Source organism: Leucopleurus acutus (assembly GCF_964270905.1).
Source record: "Leucopleurus acutus genome assembly, chromosome: 13".
Classification (NCBI taxonomy): Eukaryota; Metazoa; Chordata; class Mammalia; order Artiodactyla; family Delphinidae; genus Leucopleurus; species Leucopleurus acutus.
This window is the reverse complement of record NC_139155.1, coordinates 56,745,186-56,756,872: the sequence shown is the minus strand read 5'-3', so window position 1 is coordinate 56,756,872 and position 11,687 is coordinate 56,745,186.

Below are 11,687 nucleotides of genomic sequence, written 5' to 3'. Positions count from 1 at the left end.
GCATTTAATTCATTGCAAAATGTCTAAAAAGTAACATGGTAGCCTGTATAGTCCACATTATTATACTAAATACCAAATAAATTATAAACACTAAAAGTATTTAGTAACGATAATAATTAATGTATACACCACTTAATTACCATATGGCCGGTACTAATATAGGCACTTTACATATATAATTATGTTCTTACACCTCTAAGTTTCAGTTTATGGTTACTAACCCACTTTTGTGGATGAGGAAATTGAAATTAAGCTAGTTGCCCATATAGTAAGTGATGTAGCTGGGGTACCACCCTAGCAGTTTGAGCTCAGGGTCCGTGCTCACAAACCCTTCCTCAGATTACTAAGTTAATGCCTATATTATGGATAATTTTTAGGTATTCTGTATAATAAGTTTAATTCTTAAAATTGAATTTTGGGGAAAAACTTGATGTTCTTCAGATAAATGTTTATGTTGTCCCTCTGTAAACCATGAAGGTATAGCTGTTTTAACTTGTTGAAATCAGCACATTACCTTTGTTTCTGTAGACCCTGGGTATTTCATTATCTTCTTTTATCAAGTGGCTAGTCAAACCTCTTTGATTTTTTCTTTCTTCTTCATATGCCTATGCTCCATTGCACTAAAGTAAGTGACTGCATTTTATGCTATAATCACTCCCGAGGCTCTGTTTTCAGGGTGTCCTCATTCATTTATTTGAACATTTACTGCGTGTTTCACTTATCCAGGCACTGGGCTAGGTACTGGGGAAACAATGGGGAATGAGACCAGCAAACCTGATTCTTGCTCTTATGAAACTTAGAGGGAGAGTCATGCTATAAATCACTGTTGTATGATCAATTATTTAATTACAATTATAGGAGTCCTATGAGATTCTAAAGCCAGGCAACTTGATGTAGTAGGGGATTTGTGAAGCCTTCTTTGAGGAAGTAATATTTAAGTTGAGAAGTAAATGAGAATAATAAAAATTAGAAATTTGCAATTTGGGAAATAACAGAGGTTCATGAAATTGTATTCAATCCTCAGAGCACTTATTGCTCGGTTTCTCCTTCCAGGCGTCCTTTCTGGGATCACCGGGCATTATTATGTAGTCGGTGGTGTCTTCTGGGCATAGCTTCTAGAATCAGAATCTGCTTACCCACCTCTGAGTCAGTTTGATGCCGGCATTTGGCTAAAGCTCGGGCATTTGAAAAATCAGCTTCCAGAGGTTTTCCTAGATGCAGATATAGATTTGCCCCATTTATGTCTGCATGAGGAAGATAGGTCTCTTTCTACCCCAGAGACTCCTCTTCTCTCTCCACTCTTGTGGGGACTGCAGATTTTGAAGCTGGCTTCTGAAACTCACTATCTTTATACCTGGCGGTAACCTTTGGTGAAGTTCAACTTGTTCCCTCTTCTTTTTAAATTTATTCCAATAAGAGATGCCATCATTTCAGTAGCCTGCTTGCTGGTGGTCTTCTTGCTTTCCCAGTTCCAAGTTGGTGACCTCTCTCGTTCAGACGAAAGCCTCGTGAATTTTTCTTTCTTATCTCAGAAATGCTTTCAAGTCAGAACCCGCTTGTAAAGGAGAGATGAAGACTGTCTTGGGCTGTTAAATGATCCATCTGGCCCTTGACAGCTCAAGTTTCCACTCTCAACGAACCGCCAAAGTTTTCTCTTTTGCTCCTACTCACAAGAGTTAGTTTTTACAGTCAGTTTTAAGTGAAAGAGGTATCCTCAACTCACCAGGATAAACTTCCCTCGTAGAGCTGCAAGGCTGACGGCCTCTCTTAGGCAAGTCTTTTCTTCTGATGGGCTTTTCTCCATGGTACCTACTCAGACCACCCTATGCAATGTCACGGTTACCCCCACTTCCATTCCCAAGCACTTTCTATCAACTAACCCAGCACTATTTTTTTCTTTATCCCATAGCACATATAACACCCTCTAACCTACTCTAAAGGTCCCTTATTTATCACAGCAATTGTTTATTGTCTGTCTTCTGGTCTATGGTGTAAGCGCCACGTGGCAGATATTTTCTGTTTGTTGATTGATGTATTTCAAGTGCTATGAACAGTGCAATCAACAAATAGTTGCCGGGTGGTTGAACGCAACATGCAGAAAATGTTACAAGCAGAATTCTTCAGTAGAAGAATAAGTCTGTTGTTGTTTCATAGCCTTTAGAAATGTAGGAAGGAAGTGAAGAGGTAACATGGAAAAGCAAAGCTTCCCCGAGTTTGTGTGTGCATACGTGGGCACTCATGCTGGTGGAGTTTATACCAAGCGGTTATGACGGAGATTTAATTCATAAATAATTTTTACTTCTCCTAAACAGATTTTCCAGGGACATTATTATACTTTAAAGGCATTTATATTTTAGCAAAAACTAGACATAGTAAGAAAATTCTGTATATTGGTACAGAATTTAGTATATCATGAAATTATGAAGTATGAGAGTAATAAATATGAGATTAGTAATAAAAAGCATTAAAACTGATAGAGAAATCTAAGACTGAAAATAATAAATTGAGTGTAATAGCTTTTGTCAGGAATTTTATGATTCAACTCCATTTTTCAAAATTGGAATTCTTCCTCACTCAGTGGAGCATAAACTGTGTGGGTTGCAGCGGTAAAGACCATGGACTCTGGAGTCAATCTGTGTTCAAATCCCAGATTTGTATCTTCTTAGTTGTATGACATGGAACAAGTTTTAAAATATTTTTCAATGTTTTGTATGTGAAGCACTTTATTTTTGTTTAATAAATTTATTTTATTTATTTATTTATTTTGGGCTGCGTTGGGTCTTCGTTGCTGCGTGCGGGCTTCCTCTAGTTGTGGCGAGTGGGGGCTACTCTTGCGCCGCGCGGGCTTCTCATTGCAGTGGCTTCTCTTGTTCTGGAGCACAGGCTCTCGGCATGCGGGCTTCAGTAGTTGTGGCACGTGGGCTCAGTAGTTATGGCTCGTGGGCTCTAGAGCACAGGCTCAGTAGTTGTGGCGCACGGGCTTAGTTGCTTTGCGGCATGTGGGATCTTCCCGGACCAGGGCTCCAACCCATGTTCCCTGCATTGGCAGATGGATTCTTAACCACTGCACCACTAGGGAAGCCCTAAAGCACTTTAAAAAGTGCCTGACAAAGTGTCAGCACTAAGAACACTCATTAATGAGTGTCCCTTAGAAAAAAATTTTAATGAAATTCTTGGCATTGGATCTAGAGGAAACCATATGTATGATGTAAATATAGAATTAAGCGTACCAATAATATGCAGCGTACCAATAATACGCTGCTAAAAATGTTCGAGAAGAAAAAATTCTAAATGGACACTAATGGCCTATAATTTCTTGGGTTGGAATCTATGTAGAAATCTCAAGAAGGAAATAAACAGAACTTGACTCTAATATGGTCCCTGGACTGTTCAGAAGGATTTGTTACTGAAAGATGTTAAAACCTGGCATTATTATTTCACAGATGTTGTTCACATATATTGTATTCAATGATATAGATAGAAACTGGAAGCATATTCCTGGCCTTTGGGGCTTATTATCTAAATAAAGCAGACAGGAGTGAAAAAACCACTATAATTATCCCAGGGGGCACTCTAAAAAAATGAGGCTGATGTATAAAGTAGGAGGTTTTATGATTTAGGGGGTAAAAAGATTTTGCCTTTGTCAAGGTGTAGTTGATGCAATAAAATGCTGAACAGTTACTGCCCAGGAGCCCTGATGCAGATGGATTTTGCCCAGAGGGAGAACACTTCCTTAATCAAATAGGGTGCTTGGGCCTAATGCATTAGAATTGTACTTTGACTAATATCTAGGCTTCCTTTTTTTAACGCTGCAGAATTTTGGATTTGTTTTTCTCTTTAGACGTAGACTTTAGAGGGAAAAATAAGTCAGCATTGTTTACATGTGAGCATAGAGTAAATGTAGAGAAGAACTTGAAAGAATGGAATCCAAGAGAGAATGACTAAGATGGTCTGTCGGGCATGGGATTGGAGAACTGCTTACATTTGTAAAGAGCGAAGATGCGGAATCTTATATTCCAGAGTGGCTTGGAGAAGCATGGACGCAAGAATGAATGAAACCTTTCCCTTTGGATATGTGGAATAATATTTACTATTTAAATAGTACAGGAGAAGTTGACATTTTTGTTGCTTCGTGAGAAGTATCTTGTGTTCTTACCTACTGAGTACCTGGTTACATGCCTGGGAACTAAACCCAGGATACATAGGGGAATCGGATGGTTCCTGCCATCAGAGAACTCACAGCCTGGTGTAGGAAAGAATATAAAAACAGATATGCTATGGGAAGCACAATACTAAAGATGTATTCAAGATATTATGAAATGAAAGAGACATCTAACCTGATTGGAGTAGAGGAGTGGGTTAGGGGAGCCCTTGAAGTAGTGACAGATGAACTAGTAAAGAATGAGATGGGAACCAAAGGGGAAAGAGGGGGGTGGGGGGAGGGATAAATTAGGAGTTGGGGATTAACCTATACACACTACTATACATAAAATAGATGACCAACAATGACCTATTACATAGCACAGGGAACTATACTCAATATTTTTTAATAACCTATAAGGGAAAAGAATCTGAAAAAGAGTATCTATCTACATATCTGTCTGTCTGTCTGTCTATCTATCTATGAATCACTGTGCTGTATACCTGAACCTAACACGACATTGTAAATCAACTATACTTCAATTGAAAAAAAATAAAAAGAATGAGATGGGAGACTTCCTGGGGAAGAAGACAATTGAAACTTCATTGTAGATTTATAACTTGAAAAACACCAAATTAACTGCACATACCCGTGTACGCTCATTACACACACATAAACAAAACAGTGCTAAAAAGAGGATGAAAACAAAAAGAAAGTGTATAGTTGAGTGCAATTAAAAGAAACTGGCAGCCAAGGAAATGAGAAGTATCTTCTGAATGAGGACTAGCGTTTCCCATAGGAATAATTCTAGGCAGACCAACCCCTGGTGTAAGATTTTTAGCGAAGTGTCTCATAAGTGAGGACAGAGGAATTCTAATAAGGAAGGCAAAGTGCTGCATCTGAGGCTTCCCCTTTTCTCCTGCCGTTTAATTAGATGATAAAATGTGGATAAATCACAAAATATTAGGCTTGCAAGTGTAGCTTAGAAGGAAAGAAAACTGATTTCATGCATCGTTACAGAAATCCAAGAAGCCATTCATACTATCTCAGAGCAAACACTCTGGTCTTCCTTTTCTAGACTGGGAGAAGTGGTGTGAAGAGAAAGGAGTTAAACCTTATGGTAAGAATTTCATTTTCCAAAACCCTGTGAATGGAGTTTTATCACCCCCCATCTATGGAAAAAAACTGAGGTTTAGAAATGCTAAGTAACTTGTATGTTGCAGATGTAAGAAAGTTCTGGAGCTAGGATTTGCCTTCATTCCTAAGGAGCCAAAGCTGTTGGTTTTTCTGACCTACCATGTTGCCTCCGCCATGTTGCCTCCTTGGTTTTCATAATTGTCTTCTCCACTAATCTTGAAGACATGGGGCTAAGGAAGAAGGAATGAGCTAAACTGAAATTCTTTCATACCTCTTTGGCGCTCAGTTCTGATTAAAGTTTTGGAGAAGGCAGAGGCTGCCATTTAGATGGAAGTACTTAGGTGATTTTCCACCTTTCGGAGTTGACCTCGTCGTCCATGCCTGCTCTGGTGACTCTTCAAATTTCCATCCAAACTGCAAAACTCAGTGCAGATTCCCTTGTTCTCTCTTGCTTTTGACACTTACCTCAACGTTTTAAAGCTTTTCTTTTTCTGACCTACAAAATTCAGCACTGGCTTATATCCTCCCATGTATGTCGCATTATTTCTGTGTGCACTGTTTTCATTTCCCTGTGTGGTTAAAGGCCCAGTGTACATGGATGATGCTGTAACTTTCTCCTTCAGACCCCAAAGCACAATGCTGATCACACTGTGCATTTTCAGTGAAAGCTTTTGTCAGAAAGTGTACCGGTAACCAAGTCCCTAATTGAAAATTGAAATCATGTATGTTGTCATATCTTGGTTACTGACATCTAGCGTGATCATATACAGGTCTGTAGTTTATGGGATACAATATGCACTGTATTATTGTATTATTTGACACTGCATCAAATGTATTTATATGACTTAATTGTTATAATGATCAGAAGATGTTTACTTTTCAACTCACTTGTTAACGAATGAAGCAATCAAACTTGTTCTTCTGGTCTCTATCATTAAGAGCCTTGGGTTTCACATGTATTACTGTTTAATAACTTACTTTAGCTTGGTTGGAGCTCTTAAAAGGTGAAGTTGATCTTATTTGGCAAAGAACGTGAGAGCAGTTCCTTAGCATGAGGCTTCCTGTTTTGTTAATTAGGGTTGCTGTCAGCTTTTCACATAGAAATTGAAGTTGTCCTTTAGTGTTTTCCTCCTTTTTTTTCCTTCCTGGAGGTTCACCAATAGATCTATTACTATTTGTACAAATGTATATCTTTTAATTTATGAACACAGCCTGATCTTTCCTTTAGAATTCTTTGTCCGGTAACTACAGGGGCAGTCCCTGCATTTTTTTTAAAACATGTTTATTGGAGTATAATTGCTTTACAATGTTGTGTTAGTTTCTGCTGTATAACAAAATGAATCAGCTATATGTATACATATATCCCCATATCCTCTCCCTCTTGCGTCTCCCTCCCACCCTCCCTATCCCACCCCTCTAGGTGGTCACAAAGCACCGAGCTGATCTCCCTGTGCTATGCAGCTGCTTCCCACTAGCTATCTATTTTACATTTGGTAGTGTATATATGTCCATGCCACTCTCTCACTTCGTCCCAGCTTACCCTTCCCCCTCCCCGTGTCCTCAAGTCCATTCTCTACATCTGTGTCTTTATTCCTGTCCTGCCCGTAGGATCATCAAAAGCATTTTATTTTTTATATTCCATATGTATGTGTTAGCATACGGTATTTGTTTTTCTCTTTCTGACTTACTTCACTCTGTATGACAGACTCTAGACCCAACCACCTCACGACAAATAACTCAATTTCGTTTCTTTTTATGGCTGAGTAATATTACATTGTATATATGTGCCACATCTTCTTTTTCTATTCATCAATCGAAGAACACTTTGGTTGCTTCCATGTCCTGGCTAGTGGAAATAGTGCTGCAGTGAACATTGTGGTACATGACTCTTTTTATTTTTTTTATAAATTTATTTATTTTTGGCTGCGTTGGGCCTGTGTTGATGCATGCGGGCTTTCTCTAGTTGTGATAGGAGGCTACTCTTCGTTGCGGTACGTGGGCTTCTCATTGCGGTGGCTGCTCTTGGTGCGGAACATGGGCTTTAGGTGCGCAGGCTTCAGTAGTTGTGGCTCACAGGCTCTAGAGCACAGGCTCAGTAGTTGTGGCGCACAAGCTTAGTTGCTCTGTGGCATGTGGGATCTTCCCAGATGAGGGCTCAACCCCGTGTCGGCAGGTGGATTCTTAACCACTGTGCCACCAGGGAAGCCCCATGACTCTTTATGAATTACAGTTTTTTTCAGGGTATATACCCAGTAGTGGAATTGCCGGGTCATATGGTAGTTCTATTTTTGTTTTTTGAGGAACCTCCATACTGTCCTCCATAGTGGCTGTATCAATTTACATTCACACCAACGGTGCAAGTGGGTCCTCTTTTCTCCACACCCTCTCCAGCATTTATTGTTTGTAGATTTTTTGAAGATGGCCATTCTGACTGGTGTGAGGTGATAACCTCATTGTAGTTCTGATTTGCATTTCTCTAATGATTAGTGACGTTGAGCATCCTTTCATGTGTTTGTTGGCAATCTGTATATCTTCTTTGGAGAAATGTTTATTTAGGTCTTCTGCCCATTTTTGGATTGGGTTGTTTGTTTCTTTGATATTGAGCTGCCTGAGCTGCTTGTATATTTTGGATATTAATCCCTTGTCAGTTGCTTCGTTTGCAAATATTTTCTCCCATTCTGAGGGTTGTCTTTTCATCCTGATTATGGTTTCCTTGGCTGTGCAAAAGCTTTTAAGTTTCATTAGGTCCCATTTGTTTATTTTTGTTTTTATTTCCATTTCTCTAGGAGGTGGGTCACAAAGGATCTTGCTGTGATTTATGTCTTTATGTGATTTATTCTGCCTATGTTTCCCTCTAAGAGTTTTATAGTGTCTGACCTTATATTTAGGTCTTTAATCCATTTTGATTTTATTTTTGTGTATGGTACTAGGAAGTGTTCTAGTTTCATTCTTTTACATGTAGTGGTCCAGTTTCCCCAGCACCAGTTACTGAAGAGGCTGTCTTTTCTCCATTGTATATTCTTGCCTCGTTTATCAAAGATAAGGTGATCATATGTGTGTGGGTTTATTATCTCTGGGCTTTCTATCCTGTTCCGTTGATCTGTATATCTATTTTTGTGCCAGTATCATACTGTCTTGATGACGGTAGCTTTGTAGTATAGTCTGAAGTCAGGGAGCCTGATTCCTCCAGCTCCGTTTTTCTTTCTCAAGATGCTCTGGCTATTCAGGGTCTTTTGTGTTTCCATACAAATTGTGAAATTTTTTGTTCCAGTCCTGTGAAAAATGCCGTTGGTAGTTTGATAGGAATTGCATTGAATCTGTAGATTGCTTTGGGTAGTAGAGTCATTTTCACAGTGTTGATTCTTTCAATCTAAGAACATGGTATATCTCTCCATCTGTTTGTGTCATCTTTAATTTCTTTCATCAGTCTCTTATAGTCTTCTGAGTGTAGGTCTTTTACCTCCTTAGGTAGGTTTATTCATAGATATATTATTCTTTTTGTTGCAGTCATATATGGAAGTGTTTCCTTAATTTCTCTTTCAGATTTTTCATCATTAGTGTATAGGAATGCTAGAGATTTCTGTGCATTAATTTTGTATCCTGCTACTTTACCAAATTCATTGATTAGCTCTAGTACTTTTCTGGTAGCATCTTTAGGATTCTCTATGTATAGTATCATGTCATCTGCAAACAGTGACAGCTTTACTTCTTCTTTTCCGATGTGGATTCCTTTTTATTTCTTTTTCTTCTCTGATTGCTGTGCCTAAACCTTCCAAAACTCTGTTTAATACTGGTGAGAGTGGACAACCTTCTCTTGTTCCTGATCATAGAGGAAATGGTTTCAGTTCTTTACCATTGAGGACGATGTTGGCTGTGGGTTTGTCATATATGGCCTTTATTATTTTGAGGTAGGTTCCCTCTATGCCTACTTTCTGAAGAGTTTTTTTTATCATAAATGGGTGTTGAATTTTGTCAAAAGCTTTTTCTGCATCTATGGAGATGATCATGTGGTTTTTATCCTTCAGTTTGTTAATATGGTGTATCACATTGATTGATTGGCATATACTGAAGAATCCTTGCATTCCTGTGATAAACCCCACTTGAGCATGGTGTATGATCCTTTTAATGTGCTATTGGATTCTGTTTGCTAGTATTTTGTGGAGGATTTTTGCATCTATGTTCATCAGTGATATTGGCTTGTAGTTTTCTTTTTTGTGTGACAACTTTGTCTGGTTTTGGTATCAGGGTGATGGTGGCCTTGTAGAATGAGTTTGGGAGTGTTCCTCCCTCTGCAGCATTTTGGAAGAGTTAGAGAAGGATAGGTGTTAGCTCTTTTCTAAATGTTTGATAGATTTTGCCTGTGAAGCCATCTGGTCCTGGGCTTTTCTTTCTTGGAAGATTTTAAGTCACAGTTTCAATTTCAGCGCTTGTGATTGGTCGGTGTATATTTTCTATTTCTTCCTGGTTCAGTCTCGGAAGGTTGTGCTTTTGTAGGAATTTGTCCATTTCTTCCAGGTTGTCCATTTTATTGGCATATGGGTGCTTTTATTAATCTCTCATGATCCTTTGTATTTCTGCAGTGTCAGTTGTTACTTCTTTTTCATTTCTAATTGTTGATATGAGCCTTCTCCCTTTTTTCTTGATGAGTCTGGCTAGCTGTTTATCAATTTTGTTTATCTTCTCGAAGAACCACCTTTTAGTTTTATTGATCTTTGCTATTTCCTTCATTTATTTCTTATCTGATCTTTATGATTTCTTTCCTTCTGCTACGTTTAGGGATTTTTCTTGTTGTTCTTCTTCTTTCTCTAATTGCTTTAGGTGTAAGTTTAGGTTGTTTATTTGAGATTTTTCTTCTTTCTTGAGGTAGGATTCTATTGCTATAAACATCCCTCTTAGAACTGCTTTTGCTGCATCCCATAGGTTTTGGGTCATGTTTTCATTGTCATTTGCTTCTAGGTATTTTTTGATTTCCTCTTTATTTCTTTAGTGATCTCGGTTATTTAGTAGCATATTGTTTAGCCTCCATATGTTTGTAGTTTGTAGTTTTTATAGTTTGTAGTTTTTATAGTTTTTGTAGTTTTTATAGTTTTTTTCCTGTAATTGATATCTAGTGTCATAGCATTGTGGTTGGAAAAGATAGTTGGTATGATTTCAGTTTTCTTAAATTTACCAAGGGTTTTTGGTGATCCAAGATATGATTTATCCAGGAGAATGTTCTATGAGCACTTGAGAAGAAAGTGTATTCTGTTGTTTTCGGATGGAATGCCATATAAATATCAATTAAGTCCATCTTTTTAATGTGTCATTTAAAGCTTGTATTTCCTTCTTTATTTTCATTTTGGATGATCTGTCTATTGGTGAAAGTGGGGTGTTGAAATCCCCTACTCTGTTTGTGTTACTGACGATTTCCCCTTTTATGGCTGTTAGCATTTGCCTTATGTATTGAGGTGCTTCTATGTTGGGTGCGTAAATATTTACAATTGTCATATTTTCTTCTTGGGTTGATCCCTTGATCAATTATGTATTCTCCTTCTTTGTTTCTTGTAATAGTCTTTGTTTTAAAGTCTATTTTTTCTGATACCAAAATTGCTACTCTGGCTTTGTTTTGATTTCCATTTGCACGGAATATCTTTTTCCATCCCTTCACTTTCAGTCCGTACGTGTCCCTAGGTCTGAAGTGGGTCTCTTGTAGACAGCATATATATGGGTCTTGTTTTTGTATCTATTCAGCCAGTGTTATGTCTTTTGGTTGGAGCATTTAATCCATTTACATTTAAGGTAATTATGGATATGTATGTTCCTATTACCATTTTCTTAATTGTTTTGGGTTTGTTATTGTAGGTCTTTTCCTTCTCTTGTGTTTCTTGCCTAGAGAAGTTCCTTTAGCATTTGTTGTAAAGCTGGTTTGGTGGTGCTGAATTCTCTTAGCTTTTGCTTGTCTGTAATGGTTTTAATTTTTCTGTCAAATCTGAATGAGATCCTTGCTAGGCAGAATAATCTTGGTTGCAGGTTTTTCCGTTTCATCACTTTAAATATGTCCTGCCACTCCCTTCTGGCTTGCAGAGTTTCTGCTGATAGTTCAGCTGTTAACTTTACGGGGATTCCCTTGTATGTTACTTATTGTCTTTCCCTTGATGCTTTTAATATTTTTTCTTTGTATTTAATTTTTGCTAGTTTGATTGATAATGTGTCTTGGCATGTTTCTCCTTGGATTTATCCTGTATGGGACTCTCTGTGCTTCCTGGACTTGGTTGACTATTTCCTTTCCCATTTTAGGGAAGTTTTCAACTATAATCTCCAAATATTTTCTCAGACCCTTTCTTTTTCTCGGACCCCTATAATTTGAATATTGCTGCGTTTTATGTTGTCCCAGAGGTTCTGAGACTGTCCACAATTCTTTTCATTCTTT